General features: G+C 46.7%; 1 protein-coding gene across 1 annotated transcript in view; it reads left to right on the forward strand.

Moving 5' to 3' along the window:
- RECK (reversion inducing cysteine rich protein with kazal motifs) overlaps positions 1-19,206 on the forward strand; it is a 74,301-nt gene that overhangs the window by 21,882 nt on the left and 33,213 nt on the right. The window lies entirely within an intron of this gene.

Genomic DNA, 19,206 nt, shown 5'->3' on the forward strand with positions numbered 1-19,206 from the left:
CGCGCGCTTCCTTCCCTTTCTGGATTTCTCCATTGCCCTAGGAAGTCTGCCAGTCTGTGTTGATGACGGACGGACAGGAGAGGTAAGAGAGACAAAAACTGTCCTGTGATGGAAATACTATGAGTCGTTTACGTTTCCTGGTTTGCCTGCCTTCATTTGGTCTAGGACTAAGCATCTGTTTCCCAAATAACTACATCCCAAGAGAGTTCCTTTATTTTTCTATTAAAAACTGGCTCACAAATGATTCAAGACTCGATGTGATTTTTCTTTGTTTAGAAATAAAAAGACAGACAAGAAAAGAAATAGGTTCTACCTTATAGAAGCCACGTAGACCCTGCATGTCCCAGTTACTGACTAGAGTCTAGAGATGCTGTTTGCTAGAATACATGTGGCAGCATGTATTTGACTTATTATCCATGACTGCGGAAAGAGTTGGGAAACCCAGCTTTTAGTACTTTTCCCTGAACCTTAGAGTGGTCCCCAGGTGAACTTCTGTTGGGGTAAAGCCATCCGAGAGGCCGGTTTCGTGTGCTTTGATTGGCGATTCAGAGAATAAGCACGGAACTGGGAGGTGCTGGTGTGTAAGAAGCCCGAGAGGTGATGTTGGATAGGTGGACTGTTCAAACCCACCATCTTGTGCTCCGAGAGAGATGTGCAACCTCGGAAACCCTGCAGAGCATCACTAGGGGTCAGAATCTGCTCTGTGGCTGTAGGCCTGGCTTCATGTTGATCTTTCTTTGCTGTAAAGCTGCTGCTAAGTCTCTTTGGACAGAATTTCCTAAGAAATTTACTTACATGGCTAAAGTTTTAATGTCATCTATGATTCTGTTTCTTTCTAACCAAGCTAAGCTAAGCCAGTTCCATCTGAAGTATTATCTGATGGAGTCTGAGTTCCTTGTTATACAAATCGGCACGTGTTTATTGATGATACTGAGAGGGAGCTGTATTTATTGTACAACACAAGCACAAACTTTGGAGTCAAGCCTAGGTTAGAATTATAATTAATTTACTTAGAACCTAATGAAATATTCTAATACTAAAAAATGTAATACAAAATTGAATTGTTTCAGTACTAAAGAATTTTGTCTTTGAAGTCTAGTTGATAGGGTATATATGCTGCACACAGAGGGCTGGAGAAGTCAAAGGGCCGTGTTGGGAGGTTTCGGGGAAAGCTGCACAGGAGAGCATGGTAGCTAGGAACGAGAACGCTACGGACCCCAGGCCCGCGCGCAGAGGCGCGCGTGGGTTGTGCAGTCGGAAAATAAATGATAGTCCCGCTGGGAACTGAAGTTTATTGTTTGATTGGCAAAGTCGAGTCAGATCCTGGGAAAATGGTCTTGTGAGGTTCCACCCATTATTAAAGAAAGGGAAGAAGAAGAAGATTTTGTAATGGGAGACCCACATAACAAATACCAAATTCAGAAAGGCCCGAGAAAGAGATCATGGAAACTTCATTTGAAAACCTCTCATCACATAAGAGGAAGCTAGTTGAAGGTCAGCAGGCTCCTGCCGTAGTATTACAACCCTGAAAATAAAGAAATTAATTCCAAACCCTAATAAGGCAAGGAAACCACCCAAAAGTAAGAAGACGCTTCAAAGTAACCTTGTACAAAATGCAGAGCTGTCGTGTTGTATTATTTGTAAACCAATACCTGGAAAGAACTGGTGGGACTAATAAAATGAACCACTTTTATTAAAAAAAAACAAATACCAAATTCAGAATTTTAGAAAGCTGAAATTCCTAGTTCTGTTCAGGCCTACAGTGCCCCCACAGCCTTCTCTGGCTTAGTTTAAAAGAGGTAGGGTGATAACAATAGGGTCAAGTATTAAAGGAGAAATAAGAGATTTGAAGGCAGAATCCACTCCACAGAATGAATGTGTTATGTCGGGTTGAATATAAAGGGTATTTGCAGAGAGAGAAGCCATGCTAAGCCTTGAACCTAGGGGCTCCCTGGTGTACATTTACTGTTGCGCTAAGCTTGCGATGCTGTTTGAGACGTCTCGTTCTGAAATAGGGTGGACTTGGTACCTGGACCCACTCTCCTGCGGAAGCAATTCAAATGCTGGATTAATTTGTTGGAAAGGAACAATGTTTGGGCCAAAGACTAAGTGAAAGCAGGGCCCGGTGAGGCAGGCAGACCGTAAACGGAGGCCTGGGCCGTGAGGGACTTTGCTGGCAGGATTTCACCACCTTGTAGCGCCGTGGCTTCGGAAGTCAGAAGACACAGCTCAGTCCAGAGTAAGGTGAGAGATCTAATTGAAGCTCCCTCTTCTCACCAGGAAATGCGGGCCCCAAGGAACACCGGGCTCAGTGCTTGGGTGATGGAGGTACTCCCAGGTCTTCCTCGGAGGCCTGCTAGGAAAGTGCTCCTCTGACATGGCCGTGTCCTCGCCACTGGGCGTTCGTAACTACAAACTGGCCCGACTCCAGGCTCAGCTACTGTTCCGAAAACCTCAAGCTGTGAATTTATCTCAACTTGTTCTGAATTGGTCGGGCTCCTCGGGAAACGAAGGAGAGCAGACACAAACTAGTCTTCTTACCAGGCTTCTCCAGGCTTCCACACTCGAGTTCTGAGCAGAATTAGCAGCACCCAGTGAAGACGGTATAAAATTTACCAGAAAGCAAGAGCCAACAGAAATAGTGAACAAAACCACACCCGAAGACATTTTTGTTATTGAAATCAATAAATGTAGAATATAAAGCGTTAGATATGTTTAAGAAATCAAAGTTTATTTGGTAAAGAACCAAAGAGACTTTCCAAAAAATAAAGTACAGTGATTGGGTGTTACTACACATTGCTTGCAGTGAAGAAAAGTTAGCGAACTGGATGATAGAACTGAAAAAAAATTGCATAAAATGCTACGGAAAAAAGCACAGAGGACAAGAGGGCTGGAAAATGAAGTTGGCACCTCCATCCCTGTGCCTGTGAATGTGACCTTGTTTGTAAACGCAGTTTTCTGCTTGTTATCAGTGAAGTCAAATGCTGTCCTCCCGGAGTTGGGTCTCTCATCATCCTAATTCTTTTTGAGTGATGTCTCATGTAAAAAGACGACACCGTCTAACGACAGGCGCAGATGCATCTCTAGGCAACAGCGAAATGCTGATACGGCTTGCTGGCAGGCACCAGAAGCTGAGAGAGCCATGGGACACATCCTCGCAGAGAACTCTCGAAGGCATCAACACAGGCCTGGTGTGCGTTTCTAGGCTCCATAAGCCGGGCAGATGTCTAGTCTGTAAAGCCACCCACTGTGTGTTGTTTATGGCAGCCCGAGAAGACAAAGAAGAGACGTGGAAGATGGAATGAGAATATCTTCTCATTGGGATCCTAGAAGAAGAAGGAAAAAATTGGGCAGAGGCAGTGTTTAAAGACGTCTGACCAAAAAAAAAATAGTCCAACAAATTCTCAACAGGATTTAAAAATATATATCCACACATTATCATGAACTTGATGGCAGTAGGGGGCATAACCAGAGATCTTAAAAGTGGTCCAAATAGATAATATGATATTCAATAAGATCATGAACTGATCTCACAGTATTAACAGAAAATAGTAGAGTGATACAGAAACTGTTCTGAATGGAAGTAACTATCAACGTAGAACTCTATATTCAACAAAAAGATATTTTCAAGAACAATTAAGACATCTAGGCAATGAAACCTGAATGACATTACTGAACCATTTCTTGAAATTCTTCTCTAAAGCAAGTCGTGAAAGGTAAATTTCAGTCCCAAAGTCCCTTGAGATGCAAAAGGAACTGATGAAAGTGGCACCTTGAAGCTCACGGGGCCACTTGATGGCAGTGGGGTTTGGAAGGCAGGAAGTGACCCTTGGACCTGGCGTGAGTGAAAAAGCAAGAGCTCCGTGGGAGAGAAAGTGCCCAAAAGACAGTAGCGAGCTGAGTTTCGAAAAGATGCTTCCTTCAAGGGCCTGGGAAGAGGGAGCCAGGTACTGAGTTGGCACACCAGCAGGTAGACCTTCAGGAGAGGCTCCGAGAAAAAGAACTTCCTGCCACAGGAAATGGCCAAGCAAAGGCTTACCTGGTACTTCAGGCAGGCAATGACTTAACAGCCGTCACCCCTTCTGGAGGGGATTTCTGCCACGAACGGGAACTTCATCTGCAGAGCCCCCCGTCCAACTCTGCGGCTTTTATTCCGGTCTAGACTTGAGAACGAGCATTTGCTTGCAAGTCCCCAAGCCCTGGCCTGTGACAGCTACCAAAATCAACTGTGGACAGGTGGCCATGGTCAAGTATGTGGACACACTCCGTTTGGGTCTTGGGTCCTTTGGCACGGGCTCGGCCCTGGCCCATTACAAGGCTCCCTGGCCGGGCCAGCTGGGAGCCGTTACAGGTAAGTGGTGCCAGTCCTTCGTGGAGCCACCAACACTTCTCGGCGGTTGGAAGGAAATGAGGACCACAGGACAGAGGCTGGCCTGTCGCAGCCGCACGGGTCCTGTGACTTCCTGAGACTGCGCTACAAAAGGAGGTCCTGCTCTTCATGAGGTGGGAGACATGTACTGGTTCTTTTTGGTACAGACTTTGTCCACACGTCCCGACATTTTCCGGCCACTAAAATGGTGACTTTCTGTGGTTGATCGTCATGTTCTTTCCTCCCTGGCAGAAAAACACCATCAAGGTGGTGCGAAGCCTGTGCATTCAGAAACCTGACTGTGCATCCCTTGAGGCCCACTTTAATGACAGCTCTCTGTGTGTTCTCTTAGCCGTGGCCCAACAGCCTCGCCGTGTCCTGCGTGCTCCGTGGATGCAGAGCGATGTGGGTTTGTCTTCAGACGTTTCTGTTCCTTTCACACATCTTGCTGTAGGGTTTTCTTTCTGTTTTCACAAGTAGCATTTTTCTCCCTCCTTTCCGCGCTTCCTTCCGTCCCATTCGTTGTTTGACGCTGTTTCCTCGTGAGGCAGAATTCTCAAGCCTTGCTCTGCTGGTCCACTCTGGTTCCGTGAGAATGCTAAGATACCAGTCAGGCGGAGGACATTAAAAAGAGCCCCCAGGAGCCACAGACCCAAGGATGATCCGTCTTCATGAGTTCCCATTCGGTTGGCACCGCCCCGTCCACACAGCCGAATGCATAGCAAACAGGTGCAGGTGTCTGTTGAAGTTGGGTTCTTTCTGAACACTCACAGAGCTCAAAATTCCAAATGGCGTAGGGCCCAAAAGCCTTTCCCCCTGGTTCCACGCCAGCCACTCGGCGGCTAAGGTTGTCAGAGGTAACGTAGGTGGACAAGAGTGGGCTCCCCGCCCCCTTGCCAGATCCTTGGTCGTGAGTGCGAAGCAGCTGTATGGGACGCCCATGGGTGACGGGATGTGGGGGTGTAGGCTGCAGAAAGTGTCCTCGGGTCCTGCCACATCAAAGGCTCTGCTTTAAAGGTGCTTGGTTTATTGTTTCCTTGTGCACATTAACCTCGATTCTAGCTCTCCTCCCGGAAGCCTAAAAGGGAAGGGCCGCCTGCGTGATGAGACGGGCAGGGTCGTGGACACCAGCCAGGTTGTTCCCACAGCCTGTCCCCAAGGCCTCAGGGATCGTATCTGTGCCTCGGTGGCTCCGTGTGAAGAGACTTTCTGATGTGGCAGATGTCCCTCACCCAGTCAGCTTTTGAATGTTCGACCAAATGAGCTTTGCTCTGGGACCTAATGTAAAAGCTTCGGGTTGAGGCTCAGGAAGCTCCGAGAGTTGTCGTGAAATGCAGCCCCGTTAGGTCAGGGCAAAGTGCCCCGTCACCATCCCCCGGCTGCAGTGTTTACAGATGCACATCTCCGTCCTTTCGCCTGTGGGCAGCTGAGCCTGACTGTTGTGCAGAGTGGAGATAGACTGAATTGAAGAGCTTGGCCATGAGGCTTTGCGAATGGTATTAGGAAAGAGCCGAGCCGTTGCCTGCAGCTGATGAGCTCCAACAAGAGCGAAACCGAACAGGTCCTGCAGTACGGGTGGGGTCAGCAGCAAGCCCTGGGTTCTCGTCCCCGGCGGTGTTGTGCGGTTGGACGTGTTTTGTTTTGTACTTTGGGGAGGAAACTGGCGCCTGCTTGCTCTCCTTGCTGCTAGTTTGTTCATGGCTCCGTGGCCAAATCCATCCCCCTAGGCAATCTTGTGCCCCCCACCCCATAGCGAAGTGACTCTAGCCTTCCTCTTATTAACCTCTCCAAGCTCCAGGCCCATGACTGGACACGTGTGCTTAGACCGAGCAACTTAAGCCAAGACGTATTGTCTAATCTTTACTCTCTCACCATGGCCCATTCTTAACTGGCTCTCCAGCTCTAAAGATTTTACCTCCTAAATATGTATAGACCGTATATACTCGTATATAAGCCGAGTTTTTCGGCACATTTCTAATGCAGTTTTTTGCTAAAATTAGGTGCCTCGGCTGATATTCGGGTTGGCTTATACTCGAGTATATACTGTATTACGTCATTCTCCCTTTCAGATCCTACGTTACTACCTTAACTATGTTCGCTCACTAATGTACCTCACACACCTTTCTGAATAGCTAGTTTTCTTACTGCAATAGCAGCCCCCAAGGAGATTTCTGATCTCTAATGGTTCCTCTTACCTACTATCCCAAGAATGCTGGTGTTGTATAGGGGGCTAGTTTTGGGCTTCCAGGGTCTTTTGTTCAAACCCACCAGCCTCTCTGCAGGAGAAGAATGAGGCTCTCTGCTCCTGTAAAGATGACAGCGTGGAAACTCAGTACTATAGGGCTCTGTCCTATAGGGCCACTGCGGGTTGGTTTGGATTGGATAGCCCTGAGTTTGGTTTTTAGTTGATCTGTCCCCACTGCTCCCAGAGTGAGCTTTTAACGTCCAAACCCTTCGCTCTTCTCCCACAGGGTACCAGCTGTCGCCATCTAGTCCGACGCTGGCCTCGTTTACGTTACTGCCGCGCTCCTTGTAATTTCCCAGTTGTACCGTGTTGTCTTGGTAGTTTTATTTGCATGTGTTGTTGAGCTCTTAGCTGGAATTCTCTCTTATCAGCTAAGGAGAGCCGATCATTAGCAGGAGTTTTGCAAGCCGTTTGTGACTTGGAATCAGTTGTGATGGGAGTGTTTACACCACATTCCGGCTTTCCCCTCATCCCATCCCAGAGAGCCAGATCAGCACGCTGGCCAACTGGCAACTGTGACCTCAATTTCCGGCTTCTTGGAGACCTGCCCCTCCGCCCTCCGTGCACGTAAAGTCAACTGCCACGCGAAACCATTTACACGCTACAGTATAGCACTTGTAACTTTGTGTGTACATGTCTCTTTTTAATGCTAAAAAGAATCTCATATGGAAATGTAATACTTTAAATTTAATTCTAAAATGTTCACTCCACGTTATTGGAGTTGAGTTTATGTCTCAGTCGTCTTGTAGCTGCCATTTGTTCATTCACTCAATGTTCACGGAACTGGTGCAATTCATATGACCAGAAACCAAGATTAAACTAGATGTATGTATGTGTATAGCCACTGTCTGCAAGGAGCCCCGGTGGAGCCCCCAGTGTCAGTGGTCAAACTCACTAGCTGCTCCTGGGGAGAAAGATAAAGCTGTCTGCTCCTGTAGCGATTTACAGCCCCAGAAACCCTATAGAACAGTGGTTCTCAACCTGTGGGTCGCGACCCCTTTGGTGGTCTATTCATAACCATAGCAAACTTACAGTGATGAAGTCACAACGAAAATAATTGTATGGGGGGGAGGGGTCACCTCAACATGAGGAACTGTATGAAAGGGTCGCAGCATTAGGAAGGTTGAGAACCACTGCTGTAGAGAGGGTCTCTTTAGATCATCTAGTCCAGGGGCCGGCAAATAGCGGCTTGTGAGCCATAGGGGGCTCTCGGTTACATGCACGTGGCTCTGAAGTATAATGGAAAATCAAAACAAAATTGTCAGTTTCATTTATAAAATTTGAAAGGATTGATATGGAGGGAGGGGGTTGGAAAGAGGGAACCGATCACAAGGATCTACATATAACCTCCTCCCTAGGGATGGGCAACAGAAAAGTGGGTGAAGGGAGACGTCGGACAGTGTAAGATATGACAAAATAATAATAATTTATAAATTATGAGGGTCCATGAGAGAGGGGAGAGCGGGGAGGGAGGGGAAAAAATAGAGCTGATACCAAGGGCTCAAGCAGAAAGCAAATGTTTTAAGAATGATGAGGGCAGCAAATGTACAAATGTGCCTGACACAATGGATGGATGTATGGATTGTGATAAGAGTTGTACGAGCCCCCAGTAAAATGATTTTTTTTATTTTAAAGGATAATATCTCGATAATGGTGATGTCATTTGTTTGTAAATATATATTTATTTTTAAATTATTGTGAGTGACAGGATTGGCTCTTCCATCTCAGAAGTTTGCTGACCCTGGTCTAGTCTATAGGAAAAGAGAAATTCAAATAGCCTATTATGCAAGTTCATTGACGTGTGTTCAAGACACTTGGAACCTGGAAGGAGAAACCCTACCAGAATCATGTGGGAGTCTTCCCGGAGCAGCTAAGACTTAGAGGATAAGCCAACATGTGTTGCTTATTAAGAGATCCTACTGTAAATAGTTTCAAATTTGTCTTCTTCGTTTTAGACAGCTGAATACGCAAGCTCAGAGTAAATGGCAGTTCTACACAACTCTATGAAAATGTCTACCAGGCGGCCTTTGACTGAGTCGAGAATGTGCCATTCATTTTACCCAGCGAAGATTTATTGAGCATTGTTAACAGTTACCTGTTCTATGATTATGATTAAGCTTTATAGTGGGCAATTCTCAATTCAAAGTGGGCAATTCTCCTTGGGGCCAAGCTTAGCTGGTTCCACTGGTCTCGCTCATGCCTCTAACCAGCTAGAGCAGCGGTTCTCCACTGTCCTATTGCTGCGACCCTTTCCTACAGTGCCTCATGTGGTGGGGACCCCCAACCATACAATTATTTCCATTGCTACTTTATAACTGTAACTTTGTTACTGTTATGAATCAGGCGACCCCTGTGAAGGGTCATTGGACCCCCAAAGGGGTCGCGATCCACAGGTCAGCTCACCTCTCCTCGGTGTATCTCTCATCCCCCTCGCAGCCAGCTCAGGCATGACCCCAGGGAGGTGTCCAAGAGAAGAAGTAGAACCGTGCAAATGGATGCTCAGGCCGCAGTTTCAAGTACGCTAAGACCTCTGCCTACTTCCCTTACCAACTATCTCATTCACCAACATTTCTCACTGACAGCAATGGTGAAAATCTGCCAGCAACTATTTTGTACATTAACCATGTATGTTTGGCAGTAACAGCAAGGAGGCCGCACTGACTCGGATGGTTGCGGTGGTGTCAACTTGCTAGGCCATGATTTGGCAGTTATGCAAAGCAACATTTGGCAGTTATGTAATGGAAGATGACTTTTCGTTTGATGCTGGTTTTTGCATAATAGCCTGGTGTTCGGATCTCCATCATGTTGATAAGTGAGGAGTGGGTGTGTTCCATTTTAAAAAGCAAGTTGCTCAAGTTCTGAGTTAATGGGAACAAAACCACCAAGGATCCTGCACAGATACTAGGAAGTGTGGAAAGTCGGGGACGGCCGTTGGTCTACCACAAGCACATAAACGGCCCCAGGGGCACCTACCGAGCACTAATTGCCAGTAAGGGTGCTCCCACCTGATTGCATGCTCTATGATGATCATGAACAAACTTCTGACCGTTTGAGTCATATGCAGCTTATTCCAGCTTTGAGTTTCCATTTTTTGTTTGGTTTTTTAGATCATTTTATTGGGGACTCTTAACAACTCTTGTTACAATCCATACATCAATTGTCTCTGACATATTCTTACATATATTCCATTGTTCTTTTCTAGACATTTACTTTCCATTGAGCCTTTGGGATCAGCTCCTCTTTATTTTTTTTCCCTCCCGGTGGCCCCTTGATAGATTATAGATTGTTACTATTTTCATATCTCACACCGACCGCAATCTCCCTTCCCCTCTGGATTTTGTTGTTGTTCCCCCTGGATGGGGGGAGGTGTGTGCCGTTCATTGCATTCTGTAGCTCCTTCGCCCCCATTTATCCTCCCCTCTCCCCTACCCTTTTGGTGTCACTATGCCCATTCTGTTCCTGGGTTCTGTGTGTCGTGAGCTTTATCTCTTGCCTTTACCTATGTACATGCTCCTGTCCAGTCCAGGGTGGGGAGCAGCACTGGGGTCATGATAGTGGGGGGTCAGGAGGCCTCAAGGGATCAGGGGTAGATGAGTGTCTGTTTTTATCCAACTATTTGAAGTTACTGTTATCATTTGGCTGGCCGATAATTGAAGCTCTCCACGTCACGATACCAAATTTCTTCACACAGTCTAGTTTCTTGCTTTCTGCTAGCCATCGTGCCCACCGTGAAGAAAAACACCTTGTAGAGGTTTAAGAACCTATGTTTTTCAGTGTCTACTATTTCACATCTCCAACTGGGCGTTGAATGAGTCGAATTCCTCTCCTGAGATGCAGCGCCTCCAACGGGGAGGAGCGGCAAGCCACCTGTGAAGTTGCGAACAGATTGTATTTGTTGAAGCCTTGGTCTCAGATCGGCACTTTCCTTTTATTTAGCTCGTCGTCCGGAGACTAGAAAGCATTCGGTAACCGTGCACACAATGTGCTCTTTTCAGTCTTCATCCTGATACGACTAAAACACCCAAAAGGCAACCCGGAGTCTTAAAAATATGATTCATAAGATCCGTGTTCTCATTCTCAGTGCCCTCAGTGTTGGCCAAAATAGGCGAGGGAACTGGAGGGGCGGTCGAATTAGGGCCTTGGTCAGAGAACGGCTTGAGACAAGAGGACAAGAGAAGAAATATGAGAAGAGAGCAGGGCCTCTGGAGTGGACAGCGGGTGCTTGGGGCAGAGAATAAGTAAGGGCTGGAGGTTGGACCTGCTAGGTGCTCTCCAAGACGCTTCACCCCACACGGAAGGTCAGTGTGGCACGAAGGGAGAAGTTGGATGTCCTTGACTTTGATCATGCAGTCTCATCGTCCTAGTGTCGGGTCTGCCCCCGGCTTGCCTGGTCCCACCATTCAGGAAAGAGCTTGTCGAATCCTCTGAAGCCACTGGGAGGCGGTTAAGGAACTGGTGAAAGAAGCACCTTCCAGAGGAAGGATTTCAGGATCGATAGTGTGTCCATTCAAATCGGGTCATAAATTCAACCCTGCGTTGACGGTGAAGGCAAAGTCCTCAAAACTGTGCTTACAGAAAACTGAAACAAAATATGATCATTTTCTACTAAATAAAGAATTTTGAAAGGGCAAATATTTTAATGTAATATAATATAATATTTTGGAGTAAAACAAGACTACAAGCCTATGGCAAAAAATGTGTTAAATTATGCTATGGATTTTCAAAGGTATCCTCAGTAAAATATTAATTTATAGCTAGTATTTCTTACATAAATAACCTGCATATAGTTGGGAGCAATTCATAAGAAATCATCTCAAATTACCTAAGGACATTTTTTAATTACACAGGAATAAAAGTGATCTGTTTGATATATTTTTGAAGGATAAAATAAGCTGTGCTTACAGCATCCCTATCCTGGAAACTGAGGGCGAGCAGAGCAGAAGCTGTGCCCTTGCCCGTGTTCAGCGAGGGGCCTCTGCAGCTGATTTGGGAGGTCTTTTAGATTTGAAGATCTCTCGGGAGCTTGTCCCTTTGGCCCTCTGGGGTTGTGGCAGACGCGCCCCTCCGGAGCCCCACACTTCTGATCTGTGTGGGACTCCGTGGGCGGGGAGATGCCCCGGGGTAAGCAAGTGGGAGTAATTTCAGGGTCAGCGCGTGGGTACCTCCTGCTTTTGCCGCCAGGTGGCGATCAAGCGTTTGAAAGACTTAAAAATGGACTTCCCTAAAGCCCTAAGGTTGGATAACTTAGGAAACAATGAACCAGCCATAAGCTCAAATGCGGCAAATTCTGAGTGTGTGTGTGTATATCAAATAAATTCATCTGCAATGATTTTAAACAGTGTAAAACTAGTGTTGCTACATTTAGTAAGATTAGGAAACTTTCCTCAAAGAATTATCAATGGAATCTTAATGGATAATCAAATGAAAAACAGAATCGATAAAATCCTCAAACCAGTATTCCAGAATGTCACACCACTGGAGACACCGTAGAAAAGATGTAACTCATGCGCTCCCTCACCTCACTGCCATAGAGTTGACTGCAATCATAGCAGCCCTATAGGACAGAGTCGAGCTGCCCCTCTGGGTTTCTGAAGCTGTGAGTCTTCAAAGGAGCAGACAGCCTCAGCTTTACCCTGAGGGGCAGCGGGTGAGTTTGAACTGCTGGCCTTGCAGTTAACAACCCCACATATAACCCACCACATCAGCCGGGCTCCTTATAGCGAAAGATCGAGGCATAAAGTTAAGGACTAATTCTAGGGCACTGCCATGTGAAATGCACAGATTGCACCTGGAAAACCTATCGATGAATAGTAAGAGAAATGAGAGGTACCTTGGGAGATCTCTGAACTCTGGAAGTGACGACAAGGGAAAAAGGCCCCCTTTCTCCTGTCCAAGGGATTAGAACCAGAAAGAACGTAGTTTAGACTCTCGAGCCACATGGAGTGTTTCCCAGCTTGGCCACAGTAGAGTGGAGGTGCTGTGGAACCATTGTCCAGTTGGTTCCAACTCACAGTGACCCTGAGTCTCAGCAGAACTCTGCTCAGCCCTTGAGAGGGTAGACACGCAGGCTGACAGGTGTGGGGAGAAGAGTGGGAGTGTGCCCACAATCACATGAAAGTTTGACAAAGGATACTTGTACGTGTGTATTTGCCTTTCCTGCAAATCAACCCATAAATGTGGTAGAGCATAGAGTGAGCAAATTTAGGAAATACCTTGAAGAGAGGAGCCACTGGGCCTGGGGATTCAGGACCAGTCTCAAAGGACCCCGAGGTTAATTGGCATCAAAGACCAATAACTGTTGGCTGTTCCCGTCCAGATGAAAGAAGAGTGACAGAAAATCAAAGATTTGTGGAAGCAATTCCAATGGACTAACGGACCTTGCAAACACAAGTCTTCGCCAGCCTGAGATCAGAAGAACTAGACGGTGCCCAGCTACACTGCCGGCAGCTTTGACAGGAGTCACATGATGAGGTGCTGGATGGACTAAGAGAAACCCGTGGAACAAAGCCCCAAATGACCCGCAGATACCCTTCAGGTCTGGAAATTCACGTGTCCCCGTGGCTCAGTGTTCTGCCAGTCCAGGTCCGTATGGGGAACTAGATGAAGTAGTACACCTCAGGATAATTAATTGTATGGACTCAAAGGTCAGCATCTACTCAAAGACAAAGTTCAGAAGGGTTAGGAAAGGAGGAAGAATGAAAACAAAACATGGGTGAATAAAAAAAAAACAACTGCCCAGCCCTGCTCCGTCCTCAACCACTGCTGTCTCTGAGCCCATTGTTACACCCAGTGTGTCCATCCATCTTGTGGAGGGTCTTTTCTTTCTTTGATGCTCCACCAAGCCTGAAGTCCTTCCTCCTCCAGGGCCAGGTTCCTCCTGATAACATTCCCAAAATATGGGAGGCAGAGTCCCACCAGACTCCTTTCCCAGGAGCCTTCGGGCAGTGCTTTCTTCCAAGACAGACTTGCTTGTTCTTCTGGAAGTGCCTGGTAGGGACAGTTCCTGGCCAACACCATCATTCAGATGCGACGATTGTTCTAAGGGATTCCTGATTGAAAATATATGGCTTGGGTCAGGGCACCTTAGTCCTCAAGGTAGCAAACATCTTTACTTTGTAACACCTGAAAGCCATCTTTCGCGGCAGATTTGCCTCGCCCGGCATCGTTTGATTGCTTGACTGCTGCTTCCGTGGGGCTTGATTGTGGATCACAGCAACTTGAAATCTTTGACAACTTCAGTCTTTTCTCTGCCTTTCACGATGTTACTTACTGATCCAGTTGTGAGGGTTCTGTTTGTGTTGCGGTGTGAGCTTCGTCAGGGCTTCCAGTCCTCTTTGCTTTCAGCAAGCAAAGTGTGGCTTCTGCCTGCGGGGATTTATTCACGAGTCTTCCTCTAGTCTTGACGCTGTGTTCTGCACGTCGTCCAGCTTCTTGTCTGACTTGCTCAGCCTACAGATCGCATGAGTATGATTGAGGGACCCAACCCTCACACACACCTTTCCTGTATTCCCATGCTCTGTTCAGACACCTGCTTCTTGGTCTAGGCAATGGTTCTGTACAATTAAATGTTCCAGAATTCCTATCCTTTGAAATGCTTCCGGTGATTTGTTATGTGCCACACAGTCGGACGCCTTTGCCTAGTTGATAACGCATAGTAGGCATCTTTCTGGATGATGTTTGCATAGATGATCTCCTCGATGTCATCTCTTACCCCATCTGGCCATCTGTCGGTGGTGTTCAGTGCATCAATCTGTTCATGAGGTGCTCTCTCAATTCAAGTGGGAAACACTCAGCGTTGTATTCTCCTTGCTCTGTTGTCATTTTCTTCGGCTTCAACTTGAGCATGCATTTGAGTAATTGGTGGCCTCTCCTGCAGTTGACCCCTGCCCTTGTTTTGACTAAGGACAATGAGCTTCTCCACCATCTCCTTACACCGATGGAGTCTGTTTGGTTCCTTGTAGAGCATCTGACAAAGTTCACATGTATAGCTGTTGTTTGTGTCATGGAAGAAAGGTGTTTCTAGTAGGTTACTGGTTTTGTAAGATTCTGTGATGCAACCTCTGGCAGCATTTTAGCCAAGATCCATCTGACGTCAGCATCAATACCTCGTCTGCCCTCTCCTAAATCCAGCTTGAGTTACTGGGCACTCGCTGTCAGTGTCCTGTGGTAAGCCTTTTTATTTTTTTCAATGACTTCAGCAAAATTAGACTTAGAAGCGATATTATTTGATGGTGTGCACATTGCTGGGTCACCCTTCTGTGGGATGTACGTAGACCTGGACCCCTCTTCTAGTCAATTGATCAGCTCTTTCCTGGTTCGGATGAGGTAGCATTCCAGCAGTGCATCGAACCGTCTTGCCAGATCTTCCACAATCCTGCCTGTCCGTTCACATGCAATTGTGTTGTTTGATCCCATACAGTGAGACGTCTTCATTGGGGTTTCCTCAGTTCTTGACCACTGACCCCTGAAGGCCAGAGCCCTCAGTATAGCTTGGACGGACTGCCTGATCCCATCTGTTCTTCAGCAGATGCCTCTTGGTCTTGTGCAAGCCATCGTGCACGTCCTCTGTTTCCGACCAGCTGACACTACATGCAAAGACCCTGACTTGCTTAATGGCTGAGCACGTGAAGAGTGGGACATGGCATGTGCCTGCAGCAAAAACTAGAGCTGATAGGGGAGGGGAAGGCATGCCATCTGGGGAATCAGATCAACTATACACAGAAACAAGTGTAACATTTGAGGCACCGAAACAGTTGTTGGCCAGTGTTATCAATACCTCTTGATTATATGTTACATGTCTGACCCATCTCCGACTGCAGAATTTGGTGAAGAAAATCTTCAATTTCTTCATCTTTAGCGTTGGTGGTTGGTGTTGGAACTGAATAATGGTTGTGTTAATTGGTTTTACTTGTAGGCATGTGAACAGTATCCTAGCCCTAAAAGCACCTTCAGGATAAATCTTGCAGGGTTATCTCTGACGACAAACCTAACATACTTCCCCTCTTCAATGTGTCGTTCCAGCATTCCCAGTGAAAGTAGCCATACATGATCCATGAGCCATTGCGTGTGGCTGTGTGTAAAAATAGGTTTGGGGGCAGTATGTGACTTCACCAGGGAGAGAGAAAATCAAACTCCACGGCTGAGTCCTACCAGGCAGAAGTCAGACTCGCCTCCGCTTTCCACCCTTCCAATTCTGCCGTCAACCATCTCCCCCAGGGCTCCCTCTGATTCTCAGCTGGGTCCAATAATTCATAACAGTGGCCACACAGAACTCAGACAATACTCACAGTTAATGTGCTTTACTTATTAAGGAAGTTAACGGGTTACAATTCAGCGTGAGAAATGCTTCAATCACTGTTCTTCATTCAGGACAGCATCTTTCCAGCCATGCCCGTAGGCAGGCTTCTTAGCCGCAGGGCCCTCGGCCTCTGCCCTGTGGCTTCTGAGTAAGGTTACCAAGTGCTTTTAGGAATGCCGAAAAATGCCTACAGGGCCCGCCATTCTAGCCTAATCCTCAGCCTAAAGGCAGTCCAACTCCAGCTCCACGGCTAGCAAATCTAGCTCCCCTCATTGAATGCCTACAGGGTCCGCCATTCTAGCCTAATCCTAGCCTAAAGGCAGTCTACTCCAGCTCCACGGCTTAGTGAATCTAGCTCCCCTCATTGAATGCCTACAGGTGCCCCACTCTACAAGCAGGCTCCTACCCAAAAGCACTCAGCTTTCCCCTTTCTGGCCTGGGAAGCCCACCACTGGTTCCTGCTCTGGCTCTGGGTGGGGCTTCTCTTCTGGGAGTCACTGGTTCTGTGCCTGGAGCAAGGAGCTGTAGTGCTCCGAGATCTCAAGTGCACAGGATGCGCTCCACTCCTGGCTGCTCTTTCCCCCTCTTGTCTCTGAACTGGCTCCTTTTATACCCAGCAGGAGGGGCAGACGGACCCAGCTCCACATTAGAGTTCCAAGTTTTCCCATCACAGTTCACCCTGCTAGCCATCATCACAACGGAGCCCTGTAACCCTATCAGCAGCAGCCTTCTCTTACACAAGCCATATCAAATGGTGCACTGCACCACACTGAGTTTCAATAAAACTTTATTTCTAAAAAGCAGGCTGTAGGCAAGATTCGGCTCTTAGGCTGTTACTTCTGACTCCTGTGTGTGAGTGAATGATTAGTCCCCTTTCTAGGGTTCTGCCAACTGAGGAAGTTGATGGAGGCTCCCCTTGGCACCCCTCTGTTTGTGTTCCCTTTAGTAGTTCACCCAGAAGCTAGATCCACGCGGCTGACCCAGAGTATCATCTCCATTGATGTTTAAGGTCAAATGTGTAGGTCTCGAGCCCTGGCAGGGTTCTTAACCTCAGCACTGGTGACATTGGGGCCAAGTAATCCTTTGTTGTGGTGTCTATGCTGTGCCTTAGAGGGCGTTGCCAGTAGTAACCTTCCTGCCACCCCTCATTTCTGACAACCAGAAATGCCCCCTGGGAGGCAAAATCAGCCCCGTGAAGAAGCACTGTTGTAGAGACTTTTTTGGTAGCTGGGAGAATACAAAACGCCAGAATAACAAACATGCAACCCAGGACAGCCACCAAGAGAACCAACCTGTTTCTTCAGGCATAAGGTCCAACAGGACAAAGCCCAACACCAGCTTTTCAGAAAGGGAAAGTAAGAAAAACTGCCTCCGTTTGGTCAAAGGGGGCGAGGAGTGGGTAAGAGATTGAAGAGTGATTTAACTCATACGACAGGAAGTACCCGGACACAAGGGCTCAAATAGAGGCAGATCTGCAGGGGGGACGTGAGAAGACACTAAAGCAAAAAATCATGGCGAGAAGAAGCAGAACCGCCTTCAAGGTCATGGCGAACACCAAGAACACACGCAGCTACGCGAGTTGCTTGGTGCAGTGTCTAGCGGAGGAATGCGCAGGTGCTTGCCTTCTGCTGCGTCTCTTTTTCCTTTCAATGGCTAGATCCAGCGTGGCTTGTTTCTTTTCTTTTTTTAATCATTTTATTAGGGGCTCATACAACTCTTATCACAATTCATACTCCATACATACATCAATCGTGTAAAGCACATTTGTACATTCATATGGCTTTGTTTCTACAATGACATATTGTTTGGTGGTGAAAATAAAGCAATATCACCTCATGCACCTGAGTGGATGGATTTTGAATCTAGGCTTTCAATGTTGGAAAGGCTGGCCTTTATCAAGTTTGGTCACATAACCTGTTTGTGATTTAGCTACAGATAAAAGCCAAAATCACATTGTGTTAGACTAGGTTGACTAGAGAAATCCAGAGACGTTCATATATGTATAAGAAAGAGCTTTAAAAGATTTATTTTAAAAAGAAAGAAAGATCTTTATGTCAAAGAGCAATTGTATATTGAAAAAACATCTCAGCCCAGTCTGGATCAAGTCCATAAGTCTGATATTAGCCTATCTGTCCAATACTAGTCCGTAAATTCCTCTTGAGACTCCTGTAGCCACTCACAATGATGCTGAATGCAGGAAGATCACAGGCCGCTAAGTGAAAAGTCTTGTGGATCCAGTGGCGGGGAAGCATCTCCAGGGCACTGGCTGCCATCGGCATGGCTCCTCAACAGGAAGGTGAAGCAGAGGGAGAGTGTGGCCTGCTTCCAGGGAGGAAGAGCGGAAGTTCCAGGATCCTCATGAGAAGGCCACGCCCACGGGAGGCATCATCAGGCTGTGACCTGATTGACGGGCTAGACTCCGCCCCTTCACTCGTAATGCCCTCGAGTTGACACGAGATGATGTGACTACCACACATACCTACCAGTGAGAATGGGTTTTATTTTTGGCTCCTTTTATTTATGCCCGTATTCTTTGTCTAACGAATATCTTACCTTCTAAGTGGGAGTGATACTAATCCTAGCCAGTAAGCCCTGGATATCTGAATGGCTTTTGTAGAAGGAACGTTTTATTTAGATCTTGCTTCGCTTCTCATTTTCTTATATTTTCCTTACAGTGACGTTAATATGGGTGGTGTTTTCTGAACAGTGACCTAAGAACTCTAAACACAGGTGTAGCCTCAGACACTAGGTGCCTAAGCAGTGGAAAGCATGCCTTCATTTATAAAATGGTAGGGAGAGTCTTACACTGTGGTCCTAAACGAGCTACATCTGAACCATCTTTGAAGCCCCTTTAGAGTTCAGGTTTCTCGGCCTTGCTCCCAGATTCGAGTTCTGTAGTCCAGGGTAAAGCCTAGGAGACCACAGTTCCACAAGCTTCCCAGGGGATCCCGAGGCATAGCCATCTAGGAGATGATCTTAGGTCCTTTCAACTATAGAATGTGGTGACTAAAAGAAATATGGATTTCCCTAAATGCCCTTTATTAGATTGTTTTCTGGAAGCTTTTAAATATTATATAAGAAGTGATTTCAATTAATTCATTGTAGACCCCCCCCCCCCCAATGTACATACTTTGGTGCAGCTTAAATTTAGTTTGCTCTAGTGTGGTTAGTTTGTGGCTCAGGGACATGATCCTGCTCCCCCATAATCGTGATCACCAGCATGTCATTACACAGCGTTTTTGTTTTCAGTCTTGCATTAGAAAGTCATTACACCGTTTGATGCCCCGATTCCCA

The sequence above is a fragment of the Tenrec ecaudatus genome, chromosome 10, assembly GCF_050624435.1.
Source record: "Tenrec ecaudatus isolate mTenEca1 chromosome 10, mTenEca1.hap1, whole genome shotgun sequence".
Classification (NCBI taxonomy): Eukaryota; Metazoa; Chordata; class Mammalia; order Afrosoricida; family Tenrecidae; genus Tenrec; species Tenrec ecaudatus.